The sequence below is a fragment of the Taudactylus pleione genome, unplaced genomic scaffold (assembly GCF_031769625.1).
Source record: "Taudactylus pleione unplaced genomic scaffold, aTauple2 ptg000154l, whole genome shotgun sequence".
In the NCBI taxonomy this organism is placed as follows: Eukaryota; Metazoa; Chordata; class Amphibia; order Anura; family Myobatrachidae; genus Taudactylus; species Taudactylus pleione.
The window spans coordinates 9,569,841-9,586,643 of NW_028284556.1; the positions used below are offsets into that span (position 1 = coordinate 9,569,841).

At 41.2% G+C, this 16,803-nt stretch overlaps 1 pseudogene; it reads right to left on the bottom strand.

Moving 5' to 3' along the window:
* Positions 1 to 662: 662 nt before the first annotated feature.
* The window catches only part of LOC148521893 (solute carrier family 22 member 2-like), an 82,457-nt pseudogene continuing 66,316 nt past the window's right edge, over positions 663 to 16,803 (bottom strand).

Here is a 16,803-nt window from a genome sequence, read left to right on the forward strand (position 1 = left end):
CACTAAAGCAATATATAGTGAGTAAATTAGGCTTTCACTGGCTGCCTCAATCGCCTGTATTACTATGTGCAGATGGTGAAGGTTAAATGCTATTGTGATCCCAATATCCTAGAAATTACAGTCTACTTTTCCAGTATGAGTTAGTGAGTACTTTGTAACAGTAATTAGAGCAATCCCTGCTGTCTCATATGTAGTTCAATCCTGCAGGGAGCTGACAGGTATATCAGTTTGGTGCAGGGAGTTCCTTGCAGGCCAGGTATAGTAGCTGTTTATAGCTGTTTCCCTGTCCCTAGGGGAAATATTCCTGTAATAATTGTGGTTTGCTTTCTCTGTGAGTACAGCTACTCTGGGTGCGATGTAGACTGAAGTGTAGGAAGATGCACTGTAGCATCCCTTTTACTAAGCAGTATACAGTAGGTGATATTGTCTGCTAGCTCAGCTGCTAGACCCTCATAACGAAGAACAGTGCTGTGCACTGCATTCTACAGATCTCTCCTGTGATCTGGAGATGGGAGCTTCTCTCCAGATAGTTCACCACCCAGTCTCCACCTCTCTTTACTGAAGCAGCTGCAGGATCTCACCGCCCACTGCCTGCCTCTCAAGAAGGGAAAGTCCCGCCTCCGTTTGCCACTGACTGACACTGAACACCATGAAGGGCTGGCTCAGGTCTTCTCTGGTCCATCCAGATTCCGCCTCCTAGGTCGGCTGAGCCACAGGAGATGGATCTGCTCTCCTCCCTGAGGTTCCTCTGGGTTCCGGTCTCCGCCAATCTGCCTCCGTTGCATCCCAGCCTCTGCTGCGTCTCTGAGGTAAGTACCACCTACACGGGAGACCCTTACCACTCAGCTGCCTCAGGAACAACATTCCCAGCAGCACCTGCGGGAGTTCCTCTTATCTTAGCGGTCACGTGCGGGCTCCTTCCCGCTCACCGCATGCACCGCTTTAGCCCACTAACATACTGGGCTTGTTCAATGGGGACAGTTTTTCCCTATCCAGCAGCTGCAGTACAAACATCCCTGCCACGTGCCCCTCATTCCTCACAGTCCAGAGAGGCAGGCTGCACCATGTTCATATGTGTGAGGGGGTTAAAACTTATATATATATATAATATCCACAAGAAACTGAGAAATGTGCCTTGGAATATAAGGGTTATTTTGAAGAAGATCATTGAGATGGAAGCTTTGCTTACGGACACTACTGAATACTAAATCCCCTTATACATCTAGCGTTCACATAGTATGTTTACTTATGTAAATGAGAGATGATGCGCCGCATCAGGATTGGCTTCCAGTCCCGTTAAATATCGATGAGAACATCAGTGTGACCAGCCCTCTGACAAAGTATTATACGAAATGCATTAGGGCGTGGTTACACTGACGCTTGTTTCTGTACCCTGGTTACCCGTGTGGCTCAGGCATGGAAACCCGGTATACGACACGCTGGTCTCTGGCGGCCGCCGGGGACACTTGGTGACGTGATCGGAGGAGACAGCTGGTGACAGACGGAGCTAGCCATGGGGATTACAGTAAATATACCATGTGGTATTCAGTCCATAGAGATGTTTTAATAGGTACAGGCATTGCTTGCTTATACCTGGAGTGTGTTTTTTACCTATTTATCAAATACAATTCACGCACTATTGGGCGCCCCCTGCATTGTCTATTTACAGTATATATATATATACATACACATATATATATATATATATATATATATATATATATATATATCTACCGTACCAGTCAAAAGTTTGGACACACCTACTCATTCATTGTTTTTTGTTTATTTTTATTTAAATCCAAGCAATAGGGGGCTACTTTGAGGAATCTAAAATATAAAACATATTTTGATTTGTTTAACAGTTTTTTGTTTACAACATAATTCCATATGTGTTCTTTCATAGTTTTGATGTCATCAGTATTAATCTACAATGTTGAAAATAATTTAAATAAACAAAACCAATGAAAGAGAAGGTGTGTCCAAACTTTTGACTGGAACTGTATATATATATATATATATATATATATATATATATATAATATAGTATGCAAAAAAATGTAGCACTCCCAGGACTGGATAATAAAGACTCACAATTCCAATATGTTGGTGTTCAACGTTTCAGTCAGGACGACTTTTATCAAGAACACTATACGTGGAAATACATGAATTAACGGTGAACATATTTTAGAAGTGGGACAATAAACTCCTCAGGGGTATCACACTCTAGAACGACAAAAAGCAGTCTTCAAGGACACTTCCCAAAGCGCTCACTAAAACTGCCCTGTTGGTGGGTTGTTACTAACCCACCAACAGGGCAGTTCAAAGAGCACCACCGCGGCAGTGTAAACTCAGCAGCTAGGACAAGCTTGTGGTTACATGTATTCAGCTGCAGATTGTATCCAGACCCAGGAGTAATAATTCCCCACCCAATCATGCTGATTATTATCTGCAAGCTGTCAGTGTGGTTTGGCCAGTGGCTGAAGGGAAGCAGGAACCCTCCTCAATAAAAAAAATCACTATCACTGAGCAGTTAAGTCTAGGGATAATTATAAGGATAATGCCCGTTTCTGGCTTCCATGGCCGGACAGAGCCCGGTAGCTGCAGGCTATGGTACAGGTAATGGAGTTGCAGCCAGGCATGGTGACAGGCAGGAGGAGCAGGTATGGTGATCACACGTTTTCCTATAGAAAAACGCCAGCCAGATCCGGAGGGTGCACCGTGCCGCCAGTCTCCTCCCAGGGAGGGGGAGTTGCTGCTGCTGCCTCTCCTAAACAGGCGACTCCCCCTCCAGAGTCTGTGTAATAGGCAGCATAACATATATCATACCTGTATAGGAAACCTTCATTCATATATTTTAAGCTGCTCTAAACCATGCAATATTTTTAGTATATATCCTTGATTGAGCATGCATGGTACAGTGGCCCCTAAGGACCCCTTTAGAAGAGGGCAAAAGCCAGAACAATATGTATATTGAAAAAGCCTGATTTATGCTAAATATATAGAAAGAAAATGAATCCACACAAAATTCATGCACACAGAAAAGCCAGCTCCATACTAAATACTGTATATAGAAAAGCTTGATCTATACTAAATACTGTATATAGAAAAGCCAGATCCATACTAAATACTGTATATAGAAAAGCCAGATCCATACTAAATACTGTATATAGAAAAGCTGGATCTATACTAAATACTGTATATAGAAATGCCGGATCCATACTAAATACTGTATATAGAAAAGCCAGATCCATACTAAATACTGTATATAGCAAAGCTGGATCTATACTAAATACTGTATACAGAAAAGCCAGATCCATACTAAATACTGTATATAGCAAAGCTGGATCTATACTAAATACTGTATATAGAAAAGCCGGATCCATACTAAGTACTATACATAGAAAAGCCAGACCCATACTAAATACTGTATATAAAAAAGCCAGATCCATACTAAATACTGTATACAGAAAAGCCAGCTCCATACTAAATACTGTATATAGAAAAGCCAGATCCATACTAAATACTGTATATAGAATAGCCAGATCTATACTAAATACTGTATATAGAAAAGCCGGATCTATACTAAATACTGTATATAGAAAAGCTGGATCCATACTAAATACTGTATATAGAAAAGCCGGATCCATACTAAATACTGTATATAGAAAAGCTGGATCTATACTAAATACTGTATGTAGAAAAGCTGGATCCATACTAAATACTGTATGTAGAAAAGCCGGATCCATACTAAGTACTGTATGTAGAAAAGCCGGATCCATACTAAATACTGTATATAGAAAAGCTTGATCTATACTAAATACTGTATATAGAAAAGCCAGATCCATACTAAATACTGTATATAGAAAAGCCAGATCCATACTAAATACTGTATATAGAAAAGCTAGATCCATACTAAATACTGTATATAGAAAAGTTGGATCCATACTAAATACTGTATATAGAAAAGCTGGAACTATACTAAATACTGTATATAGAAAAGCCAGATCCATACTAAATACTGTACATAGAAAAGCTGGAACTATACTAAATACTGTATATAGAAAAGCCAGATCCATACTAAATACTGTATGTAGAAAAGCCGGATCCATACTAAGTAGTGTATATAGAAAAGCTAGATCCATACTAAATACTGTATATAGAAAAGCCAGATCCATACTAAATAATGTATATAGAAAAGCTGGATCTATACTAAATACTGTATATAGAAAAGCTGGATCCATACTAAATAACTGTATATAGAAAAGCCAGATCCATACTAAATACTGTATATAGAAAAGCTGGATCTATACTAAATACTGTATATAGAAAAGCCGGATCCATGCTAAATACGGTAAATAGAAAAGCCAGATCCATACTAAATACTGTATATAGAAACGCCAGATCCATACTAAATACTGTATATAGAAGAGCTGGATCCATACTAAATACAGTATATAGAAAAGCTGGATCCATACTAAATACTGTATATAGAAAAGCCAGATCTATACTAAATACAGTATATAGAAAAGCTGGATCTATACTAAATACTGTATATAGAAAAGCTGGATCCATACTAAATAACTGTATATAGAAAAGCCGGATCCATACTAAATACTGTATATAGAAAAGCTGGATCTATACTAAATACTGTATATAGAAAAGCCGGATCCATGCTAAATACTGTATATAGAAAAGCTGGATCCATACTAAATAACTGTATATAGAAAAGCCAGATCCATACTAAATACTGTATATAGAAAAGCTGGATCTATACTAAATACTGTATATAGAAAAGCCGGATCCATGCTAAATACGGTAAATAGAAAAGCCAGATCCATACTAAATACTGTATATAGAAACGCCAGATCCATACTAAATACTGTATATAGAAAAGACAGATCCATACTAAATACTGTATATAGCAAAGCTGGATCTATACTAAATACTGTATACAGAAAAGCCAGATCCATACTAAATACTGTATATAGCAAAGCTGGATCTATACTAAATACTGTATATAGAAAAGCCGGATCCATACTAAGTACTATACATAGAAAAGCCAGATCCATACTAAATACTGTATATAAAAAAGCCAGATCCATACTAAATACTGTATACAGAAAAGCCAGCTCCATACTAAATACTGTATATAGAAAAGCCAGATCCATACTAAATACTGTATATAGAATAGCCAGATCTATACTAAATACTGTATATAGAAAAGCCGGATCCATACTAAATACTGTATATAGAAAAGCTGGATCCATACTAAATACTGTATATAGAAAAGCCGGATCCATACTAAATACTGTATATAGAAAAGCTGGATCTATACTAAATACTGTATGTAGAAAAGCTGGATCCATACTAAATACTGTATGTAGAAAAGCCGGATCCATACTAAGTACTGTATGTAGAAAAGCCGGATCCATACTAAATACTGTATATAGAAAAGCTTGATCTATACTAAATACTGTATATAGAAAAGCCAGATCCATACTAAATACTGTATATAGAAAAGCCAGATCCATACTAAATACTGTATATAGAAAAGCTAGATCCATACTAAATACTGTATATAGAAAAGTTGGATCCATACTAAATACTGTATATAGAAAAGCTGGAACTATACTAAATACTGTATATAGAAAAGCCAGATCCATACTAAATACTGTACATAGAAAAGCTGGAACTATACTAAATACTGTATATAGAAAAGCCAGATCCATACTAAATACTGTATGTAGAAAAGCCGGATCCATACTAAGTAGTGTATATAGAAAAGCCAGATCCATACTAAATACTGTATATAGAAAAGCCAGATCCATACTAAATAATGTATATAGAAAAGCTGGATCTATACTAAATACTGTATATAGAAAAGCTGGATCCATACTAAATAACTGTATATAGAAAAGCCAGATCCATACTAAATACTGTATATAGAAAAGCTGGATCTATACTAAATACTGTATATAGAAAAGCCGGATCCATGCTAAATACGGTAAATAGAAAAGCCAGATCCATACTAAATACTGTATATAGAAACGCCAGATCCATACTAAATACTGTATATAGAAGAGCTGGATCCATACTAAATACAGTATATAGAAAAGCTGGATCCATACTAAATACTGTATATAGAAAAGCCAGATCTATACTAAATACAGTATATAGAAAAGCTGGATCTATACTAAATACTGTATATAGAAAAGCTGGAACCATACTAAATAACTGTATATAGAAAAGCCGGATCCATACTAAATACTGTATATAGAAAAGCTGGATCTATACTAAATACTGTATATAGAAAAGCCGGATCCATGCTAAATACTGTATATAGAAAAGCTGGATCCATACTAAATAACTGTATATAGAAAAGCCAGATCCATACTAAATACTGTATATAGAAAAGCTGGATCTATACTAAATACTGTATATAGAAAAGCCGGATCCATGCTAAATACGGTAAATAGAAAAGCCAGATCCATACTAAATACTGTATATAGAAACGCCAGATCCATACTAAATACTGTATATAGAAGAGCTGGATCCATACTAAATACAGTATATAGAAAAGCTGGATCCATACTAAATACTGTATATAGAAAAGCCAGATCTATACTAAATACTGTATATAGAAAAGCTGGATCCATACTAAATACTGTATATAGAAAATCCAGATCCATACTAAATACTGTATATAGAAAAGCTGGATCCATAGTACTAAATACTGTATATAGAAAAGCTGGATCCATGCTTTGGGGAATATTTATCATTAAATATTTGCGCCATATTCTCCGGAAAAAGGTGTTTAAATATGTAATGATAAATAGACCCCTACGTATGGATACCTACAAATATTTAGTATCACCCCAATATATGAAGCAGTAACTGCAGCACATATCTTCAATATCTGCTATTGGGCCTGATTCAGACCCGCTCGCGAGCGCTATGCGCTCGCAAGCAGGTCGATGGTGGCCCAGTGCGCTTGCGCACTACAGAGACGGCTCTGTCGTGAGCATGCGCGAGACCCGGATAGCGACGGCCAAGCCGTTGTTCCGGGTCTCTTACCAAACTGGGCACGCTGTTCATGTTGAGTGACAGCACGCCCCCTTTGCTGGGCGGACCGGGGGAGTTACTGCCCAAACGGAGGCGTTCCCTTGTGAACGCCTTCGTTTGGGGGCGGCCCCACTGACATCACGAGTGATGTCAGTGGAGAGATTCCGGCTCTGTTAGAGCCGAAATCTCTCTGGGGCTTGCGGCAACGAGACCCTACCACAAGGGTCTTGTCGCAAGCCCGATGGTCATGATGGTGTTGACCATCGCGATCATCTTCCTGGCCACTCGCTATAGTTGTGGGTGGTCACCCACAGCTATGCGAGTGGCCAGGAAGCCGCTCTAAAAAAACAGAAGGCCGGCCCTGATTCAGGGCCACAGTCCCTCCATTTCTGACAGCAGCTGCGTCCCCCATGGGTTTCTCTGGGGATGTGATGCTGTTGGATTTACCAAGCTCCACAATGGGAAACATCCCAGAGTTTGGCCCCTGCAGCAAACACCAATTGAAGATGGCATTGTGCTGCTGCAGCCTATGGTCTACACTTATTAAAATTTCCCAGGATAGGCCATTTGTGGAAGTGTCTCCGGCAATGGCCTCGGCACATGTGTGGTCAGTAGAACATACATGTGCAGGAGTCCCAGCAAAGGAGTGAAAAGACTTTGTAAGGCGCTGCAGAACATTTGTGGCGCCATATACATAAATGATAATAATAATAGTAATTAGGACGGAGTGCATTTCATATGCAAGGAGTTAAAGTTAACATCCGAGCCTGTGGGTGTCGGCCTCTAGACAAGAAGGGGCTAGTTGTTTAGTGAGGTAGTGTTGTGGGGTGGGGTTAGGTTTGGTTAGCCTATAGGATTGGCAGAGGGTGTGTCAGTGCTATTTCAGAGATGCTACTTGGCAGCCATTTTATAGAAATTTCTCTGGTCGGCTGTTTCCCGCCCTCCCTCCCTTATTCATTGAGTTGTTTGGTGTCGGCTTTTCTTGTGGCGGGAAAGAACGGTAGCAGTCGCCATCTGTGAGTGGGTCTAGCATGTGAGATGCACCCACTCACAGGAGCATGGCATAGCACCCAGCAGCTGGAACTAAAGTAGTCACTACTGTATTAGGATGGCGGAACAGTGCCATAATAGCTGCATTTCTTGTCAGGCTGTATATAGATGCTAAAATGTAACACACAAATTAAAGTGCTTCTACTTTACTTTGTACATCTCTCATGTAAATAACACAAACAATCTATTTTCTATCATAGAGATAGATGTATGAAGGACTTAATTTTTACATAACATCAGGTCGTCTTATACACACACATTCCGCAGCACATATCCTAACCCACTGCTCCATGCTCCTTCTTCACTATCTAGCCCTCTGTGTCGCCCCTGTCTGTCTGCCCTTCCCCTTTAGAATGTAAGCTCTCACGAGCAGGGCCCTCATCCTCACGTGCTTCTCCTCCCCCTACTTATAGTATAATTTACTCCTAACTCCCCACAATGGCACCTAACACCTGGTTGCTCATGTCCTGCTGCTTGTGTTTTGCAGCTGAGTTTATAACCTTGTCCTTGTCCTGCATTGTTTTGTATTACTATTAACTGTTTTTCTTGTGTGCTCATTTATGTACTGTGTAAGGCGCTGCGGAACCTTTGTGGCGCCATATAAATAAAGGATAATAATAATAATAATCTGTCTTTGGAGCTTGAGGTGCTCTCCCTTCCAATACATGGCTTAGGCTGATTTTATCCTACTGGGGTCAGCGGCAACCACCTAACCAGGTGGGCCTCACGTCGTGGATACCTTGGGCGTGGTAATGGGCTGGCTGCTCGCCTCCCATTTAGAAGATCGATGTGAGTATGCAGTTGGTGATCTTGCATTGTGGGGCCGTTCTTTCTGCGCCACCATACTTTGTCTGTCTTTCTTTCTTATTCTATTAGTTAGTTCAGTTATACATTAAATAGTTTAATTAGTTTGAAATTAAATAAAGCTGACCTTCCTTTCCCCTTATATAAGTCTCTGTGTCATTATTTCATTATGACTATGGTTGATGATTTACCCTGCACTGTTAGGAGAGAACACTCATCAGGCGATGGGGAGTTTATAGACCTCTGATGCAATCTCTTCACTCTGAGCACATCGCAGGGACGTGATCCTTTCTGATCCCCTGTCCCTGCGTGCGCTATTTATTACATGTGGGCGGTGTAATCACATCCTGCAATGTGATCATGGGCGCTATATTGATAGATGGGCCCCTTAGTGATACTTAGATGTATCAAACTGTAAAATGTGGTATAACCTCAGAAAATTGCACTTTTTTGAGATTTACCGCAATACATATGGATTGGAGATATGGAATCACGGCCAGGTCATTTCACTTCATTGTTTAGAAAAAGGCTTAGAAAAAACTCCATAGTTTGATGTCAGTGTGTAATTCATTTTATTGATTTGTATTGTAATAAGAAATCCACGTACAGCAATAATTTATTCAGTCTGTAGTTTTTACCTCCAAATATGTTACGTTGATTCTGCTGGTTTTGTATTTTCTGAAACATAAAAGAAAACATAAAGTGTATAACATGAAGCTGTAAACATTCAAACATTTGTAACATTTGGGGCCAGATTCTGAGTTCCACCTAATGTGAGCACAAGTCTGGATGCCTGTAGTGAACGAACTACTAACGCGAACATACACAAAAAGTCATAAGCACCTATGTGATCCCACCCCACTCCCCCATCTGTGAGAGCAACCGGCATCACTATCATTGGCACTTACACCTGTCCCATGCTAGGTGCAGGAGATCCATGTGAGACTGGTGTCCGCTTTGTATACATGTCTCAGAATGGTGGCTACACGCCCATGGAATGGTTCTCTTACATGTGTAAGCCCAGTTGCCACCTAGTTGTCTCCCAGTAACTCCATTTAGCAACTGCAGAGAAACAAGGCAGTCCAGGATACTTGCCTTAGATGCATGTGGAAGCCTATCCCGCCCAATGTTTTTATATATGCATCATTAGTATCTGGACTTGCACTCACCCCATGCTGGATGCAATATATCTGTCTGTAACAGGCGTCCAATTTCCATTTGCACGCTATGATTGTGTACTAAAGCCGCATTATACGCCCAAGAGACGCCCATGACAATCCCAGAAGATGGAGGACCAGAAATGGCCATTTCACGGAAAGTGTGGTCCATCAACAGATGGATCAATCCGTACACACAAGCCTTCCATGTGTAACTCCTGTCAATTAGACTAACTGGGGAAACTTCTGCACGATATATGGGTCCTATATCATTTTAGTGAACACAAAGTTAAATTGTTGTATAAATATATGTACAGTATATGACTTGTAAATCAAATGTTACCAGTATATGACTTGTAAATGAAATGTTACCACAGCATATAGGTCAAGAAAAATATAGTGAAGGTAGAATTGTTCTTTATTTAATTTAGCAAAAAGAAAACTTGTTGGTAAGGTTCTGTTATTTAGGGCGGAATGTCTGAGCATACAAAAATTACTTGTGAACAATGTTAAATTGCTTCTAGTGACAGAGGTGTGACGCTTTTCATTTGTTCCAGGAAGTATCCTGTGATACAAAAAACATTTAACTATAAAAGATTTAGAGTTATTGAAGGTGGGTTAAGAAGGTCCTTGCAGCTCTGCCCTACAGCCAGAAAGTACGAGGATACTCCGTCGGAGGAAGAGGTCACAACAAACTGCACTATCCTTCTACATTACAAGAGTAAGGCACACATCCACTAGATGATTAAATTGAGCGATTGAATGATAATGATATTGTTATAGTTCAATAATCGTTTGCACATCGTTTAAAAAAATGTCTAAAACGACCAGCGATACGCGCTCCAGGTGGTCGTTTAGACATCTATCATCGACCAAATATGTTGTACAACCTGACGATAACGTCAGGTTCAGCATGTTTGGAGATGATTGATGTTCCTACACTGAACGGCTGCTCATTTAGTGTAGGCACATCACAGACTGACAAACGATTGCACGATTACAATGTCGTAATCATGCAGTCGTTTTCATGACATTAAGTGGATGTGTGCCTTAAGTCCCTAAACGTGTTTGGAATGCTAGAGATACGTCAGAGTGTTACACATGCACATGTCTGCAGGTCACTCGCTGTGAAGGTGGTGGAGGGATCCACTCAGATCCCTCTTTCAATCCTGAACCTCCTTCCCATAGGAATGAGCGGGAAGCTGGGAATCAGCACCACCTGAAGATGGCGTGGATTCTCGCAAGCTAACTTCGATAATTTTCAGTGTTCGGGGCTTGGTGAATATTGGACGGCCATATCAGGCCCCTTATAATAAATGAGTCCGTTAGTTAGAACAAATATTTAGTTGTGATAGAATTATGAACCGTTTGTATAAATAAATTAAATTTGTCATTACCAGCCTGTTTATATGCAATGATCCGTTAATGAATATGTTTGATTGATGTATCAGGGGTAAATAGGTACCAATCCTGGGGTGGGACATGCTGTATGCTGGGATTACAGAGCATAAAATGGGACCTGGCCCTATCACTGGGATCTTGGATGGGAGAACAAACCTAGCTGTTTGGGGGCAGATGGGAGTGCTGGGTACAGCCGTGCACTGTTGAGACAATTTCATGCCCCATAAAGTTAGCCCTGGCTGCAAATGATCACAGGTATTGTTGTTGTGCTCAGACTCTGACTGTAGGAAAGGTAAAGTGAGCGGACAGTTGATTGTAAAAAGAGTATGTGTCTTGAAAGACCCCAGAGCCCAGTAACTGAGATTTGCCAAATGCATAGGAGAGGTCACGCCTGACCTGTCAGTGAAGTTAGAAGTGTGGTCTGATGTACAGGGCCATATTCATTATGTTAATTATTGGGGGGTCAGACGGCACCTGATAGTTAACATTCTATTTCGCCAGGAGCATCGGAGCAATTTATCAGTTTCAGTAAAAAATCAGCTATCTCCCCGCATTCATAGCAGTGAAAATGATCATTGCCACTAGTGCATGAACTAGGGATCACACCGGCGCACAAAGCCCCGGCAGAAGGGACAGAGGGATCCGAAAGTATCCCTCTTCGCAACCCAGGACTCCTTCCCATAGGGAAGCAATGACAGTGCAGGAAGAAATGGCAACTGAAGATGGTGAATGTTCCTGAAGCCAAGCTTGATGAATTTAGGTCCCCATACTAGTGTATGGGAATGCCGGGCCACATTGGGAAGGAAAGGAAATAAAGTGATGATGAATATGGTCCTAAGTGAGAGCAAGGTGAATGACTAGAGGCATGCTGTGTACAGGTGAGAAACCAAGAGGCAAACTCAGGGTGGGATTTACTAAGCATCGGATCCGCAATGCGACACATCCCGCCTGTCTTCGGGTACATAGCGCGGTTCATTACCAAGGAATGTAGCTAGAATATCACAAAGGACAGCTCTCCCGATAGGAGCCGTCCTTTGCGATGGCTCCGGACAGAGGGGCTTCCTGGTTTAACACTCAGAAGTCCCTCTGGCATCCTTCTGCACATGCGTAGAAGGCCGTGGGCCACGGGGGTGATGAGAAAGTGGCAATACCCACCGGGACTATGCATTCCGGTGCTTTGTACATATGGGGAATGCAGTAAACCCCCGAAAACTGCATTTTCGGGGGTTTTACCATATTCTCCCCGTTAATACATCCCACCATCAGTCGTAAAGTAAAGACAATATCAGCTCTTGAGATCACCTCTGTGAGCCATAGCTTTCATACGGTCTGTGCTGTAGCTAAGAACTGTGCAGAAGAGACACAAGATGCAGTAAAAGTTTATTTTATCCTGGGTGATGGTCTAATCTGATTACTCCTCACGGTGTGTCATCGGCTCATGAACCACCTTACTAAACCTGCATACACCAATGTACCAATGTTCATTTTGAGATTCTGATCCAGAGCAAGATGCAAACTGGCTTCACTTATGCCACATATAGGGCTCAATTCAATTCAACGCAAATTGAATAGCGCTGGGAAGGAGCTCCTGGATCTATTAATCCCGAATGAAGGATTTCTTCTCACACCCATCCTGGGGCGCGAACGGAAATCTGACAAAACTGCTGGCGTGATGCCAGTTTCTGCCCTTAGCATGGTGGAAACAGCATCGCACCGGGCACTTAAGTCGGAGAATGCCGGTTCTCGCGACTAAACACCATGTTTTGGCGGGAGAACGGACATTCTCCGAAATAACAGCACGCTGAATTGAATGGCTCCGGGAGCTCCTTCCCAGCGCTATTCAATTGGATTGAGCCCTTAGAGTGCAATAAACAATTTGTAATATGCCCAGTCCTTTCCAAGGTCCTATAACTGGAATAGTCCTGACAACATTAGAAAAAAATATACATGGGTTATTGATAGAGCAAATAATTACTGTACCTGTCACCTATATTAATGTAATCAGACATTGGGCCTGATTCAGCATGGATCGCTTACGCACACAACTGCATTGCTAATATCTGCGGTGCTAATTCAATGTGTGCATTCATATTGCGTACTCAGCCCACTTCCCCTTACAGACATCCATAGACTTGGCCAACATAGAGAAACAATCGGTAACATCGAGTAACATTGGACACACACTATCACACAATACCTAAAAAATGGGGACACTCTTAAATTACACTGGTTCTGGGGCTGATTCCAGTGGAAACTGTCAGTCTGATAAAAACCTGTGAGAAAGCTACAAAAGTATCCTTTTAACCTCAGTCTGCAAGTTCATATTAAATCCAGAGCCTCTGTGTTTGCATGCAAGGGCGTAATTAGAACTTTGTGGGCCACATAGCAAGATCTTTTATAAGGCCCCCCCAGTGTTAAAAAAACCACATCCATTTGCCCCCACACAGAGCCCATCCATGTGATGCCACATAGACCTCATTAAATTTATGCTACACAGAGCCCATTCAGGTTTTGCCACGCAGTAGTAGTGCCCCTTATACATTATGCCCCACAAACTGCGAAAAGGCAGTGTTTTACTATGGAGAAGTGGTTTCTCAAGAAAATTAAAATTGGAGAAAAGTTCTCTCGAGTAAAATGACCTATTTTTTGTGAAAAAAAAGGCAAATAGAATTGGGAGGAAAGTTATCTCACAAAAATTGTACCACATGACCGCGGGTTTATGGGAGAAAATGGATTATCGCATCTAATTGGATACCCCCCTTATTCCGTAACTAATCCTCACAATAAAATATGTATTAACAAACTAATTTAATATATGTCTATTTTGTGTTCTTTTTATATGTAAGTTGTTTATGGACTATAGTAAATATGTTAATTTGCAAATATCTATTATGTCACTCTTATGGCTGTCTTACCAAATACTATAAGTGGTAGCTCCTTCCAGACATTTGCCAATCGGTAAACAATAAAGGGCGTTATAGTTCCATCAATATCACACATTGATGAGCAGACCATTATGCCAAGGTTTCTGAAAAAGGCATACCATACATAAATATATAAGACATAGGGCTCTATTTATTAACATTATTTTTACTAAAATAAAGTGAAAAAGGGTGTTTTCACACCCTTTTCACATTATTTTTGTTTCACCTGTAGTTACTATAGGGCAATTGGAGTAGAATTAGTAAAATTCTACTCCAACCCCCAGTATCACTTATTCTTAGTAAAGCAGATCGCATTTTCCATAATTGTAATGGGAAATGTGATCCGACCTAAGTTACTAAAAATAAATTGTAAAAAAATACCGGGGGAAGCCCTGTGATAATAACGCCACCTGGAGGTGGCGTTATACAGGGTCTCCCCCGGTTACCGGGCTCCCACTCTGCTCTAACGGGGAGAGCAGAGGCGGGAGCCGGTACCAGTAATCAGCTATGTGGTCTAAGCAGACCGCAAGCTGATTACTGTAAAAAAAAGAAAAAAAAAATGAAACATTTTTTTTTTTCACTTACCTGAATCCAGGGACCGGTGATCGGGCCTCCGGTGATGGCTCCTCTCCGGTCAGCTGGTCTCCCATAGTGCCCTGCTGCCCGGTCATCAGGTGATCGGGCCCCAGTGCAGTATGGGAGATCACCTGATCGGGAAGCCCGGAGAAGATCACCGGAGGCCAGGGGGATGCAGGTAAGTGTAATGAAGGGAGGGGGGGTCGTGGGGGGGGAGGGGGGGGTCGTGGGGGGGGAGGGGGGGTCCGCGATCGCGGGGGGCGGGGCTTAGTGTTGGTGGGGTGGTAGTAGCGGTTGTCGGTCGGCGCATGCGCGGGCTCTTAGTCACGGTATTTTTTCCGAAAATACCGCGACTAGAGTGCGGATGGGATCCGCAGGGACAGAGCTTTATCGCAAGCTCTGTCCCTGCAAGGGATTTATAGTAAATCCCTGTGATATTGCCTGAATTCGCAATGCGAATTCACTCGGTAATATCACACTACAATCCGCATTCAATATGCGGATTGTAGTAAATAGAGCCCATAGAGACATAATAACAGATTTGATAGAAACATTCCTTGTATTATAAAGCTGGTGGCAGGGCCACAATTACATGATTCAAAGTAAATTGCAACATTAACCTGCCTGGACCGCCAGCTTCAAGGGGTAGTTAGTGACATGTGGGGGACTGATATACTCTACTCAAAGTCGGGAGAGTCACCTGAAATTCAGAGGTCTCCTTGAGATTCCAGGAGAGTACGTATGTCCCAAAGCTAAAACTTTAATTGAATTGGCCATGAAGGGGGAGAGATCTCAAATCATTAATTACCTTGAATATCAAAGCAGAAGCCATGTGTCAGGACACAAAACATAATCCTCTACTTACACAACTATGTTCTCATATTCAACATATCCCTAACTTCTAATTATTAATTTGCAAAAACTATAATATACAAAAGTAATTAAAATGTCATTTAAAAAATCACAAAGTACTGAATCATAAAGCAGACTTAAGGAAAGATTTTTTGAGCATCTAAATAAGAACTTCCATGCATTCTATTTTAGATTAGTGGCACACTTAAGGGTGGTTTCTGAGTACAACCTCCCACCCTTACCCACACACCATATCGCCAGCCATAGAAGTAAAGAATATGCAGGTACTCCATCTGAGGAACGAGCCTCTGAGCTCTACCTGGATGATCTGCACTGTTTTAAACTGTTTCCTGGTTCTCTCTGCTGTGTGTTATGCTTTATACACACTAGAATGACTGATCGGTCTGCTGGTAAGCTGTACACACTTAACAATCGGCTGCTTGTTGTGTCTGGGCTGACATCACAGCTGGGCCCGCCCATTTGAGATGTCCATGTCAGTGGTCCCTGCAACAAGTGTACAGGAGGTTGGCGGGTCGCCTTTACACACCTGCAGATGCACCAATATATGTTTCAGATATATATCGGCATCGGTGTGCTACAGGGCCAACCAGATATGTCTGTAAATGACGTCGTACACAGACATATTAGGTGTACACACCAGTCAATGCACTTGCAATATATCGCTTGTTTATAGAATGAGCGATATATAGAGTATCTCCATGTGTGCACCCGGCCATAAGTACCAGCTGCTGATTTAAGCACATAGATTGTTACAATGTAACAATGAGGTGTTTCCATTGAGGTGTGGGGAGATGGTATTAGCAGAATAAGGGTTATATTTACGGAATACATACGAATTACCACTGGACACAAGTCCGGCGGTTCGAACCCCGACAGCAGCAGGCCGACACGGCTGAAAATCCCGATTGTCCCCAGGTAAGTGTCAACTAACCTAACCCTCCTTAGGGGTGCCTAAC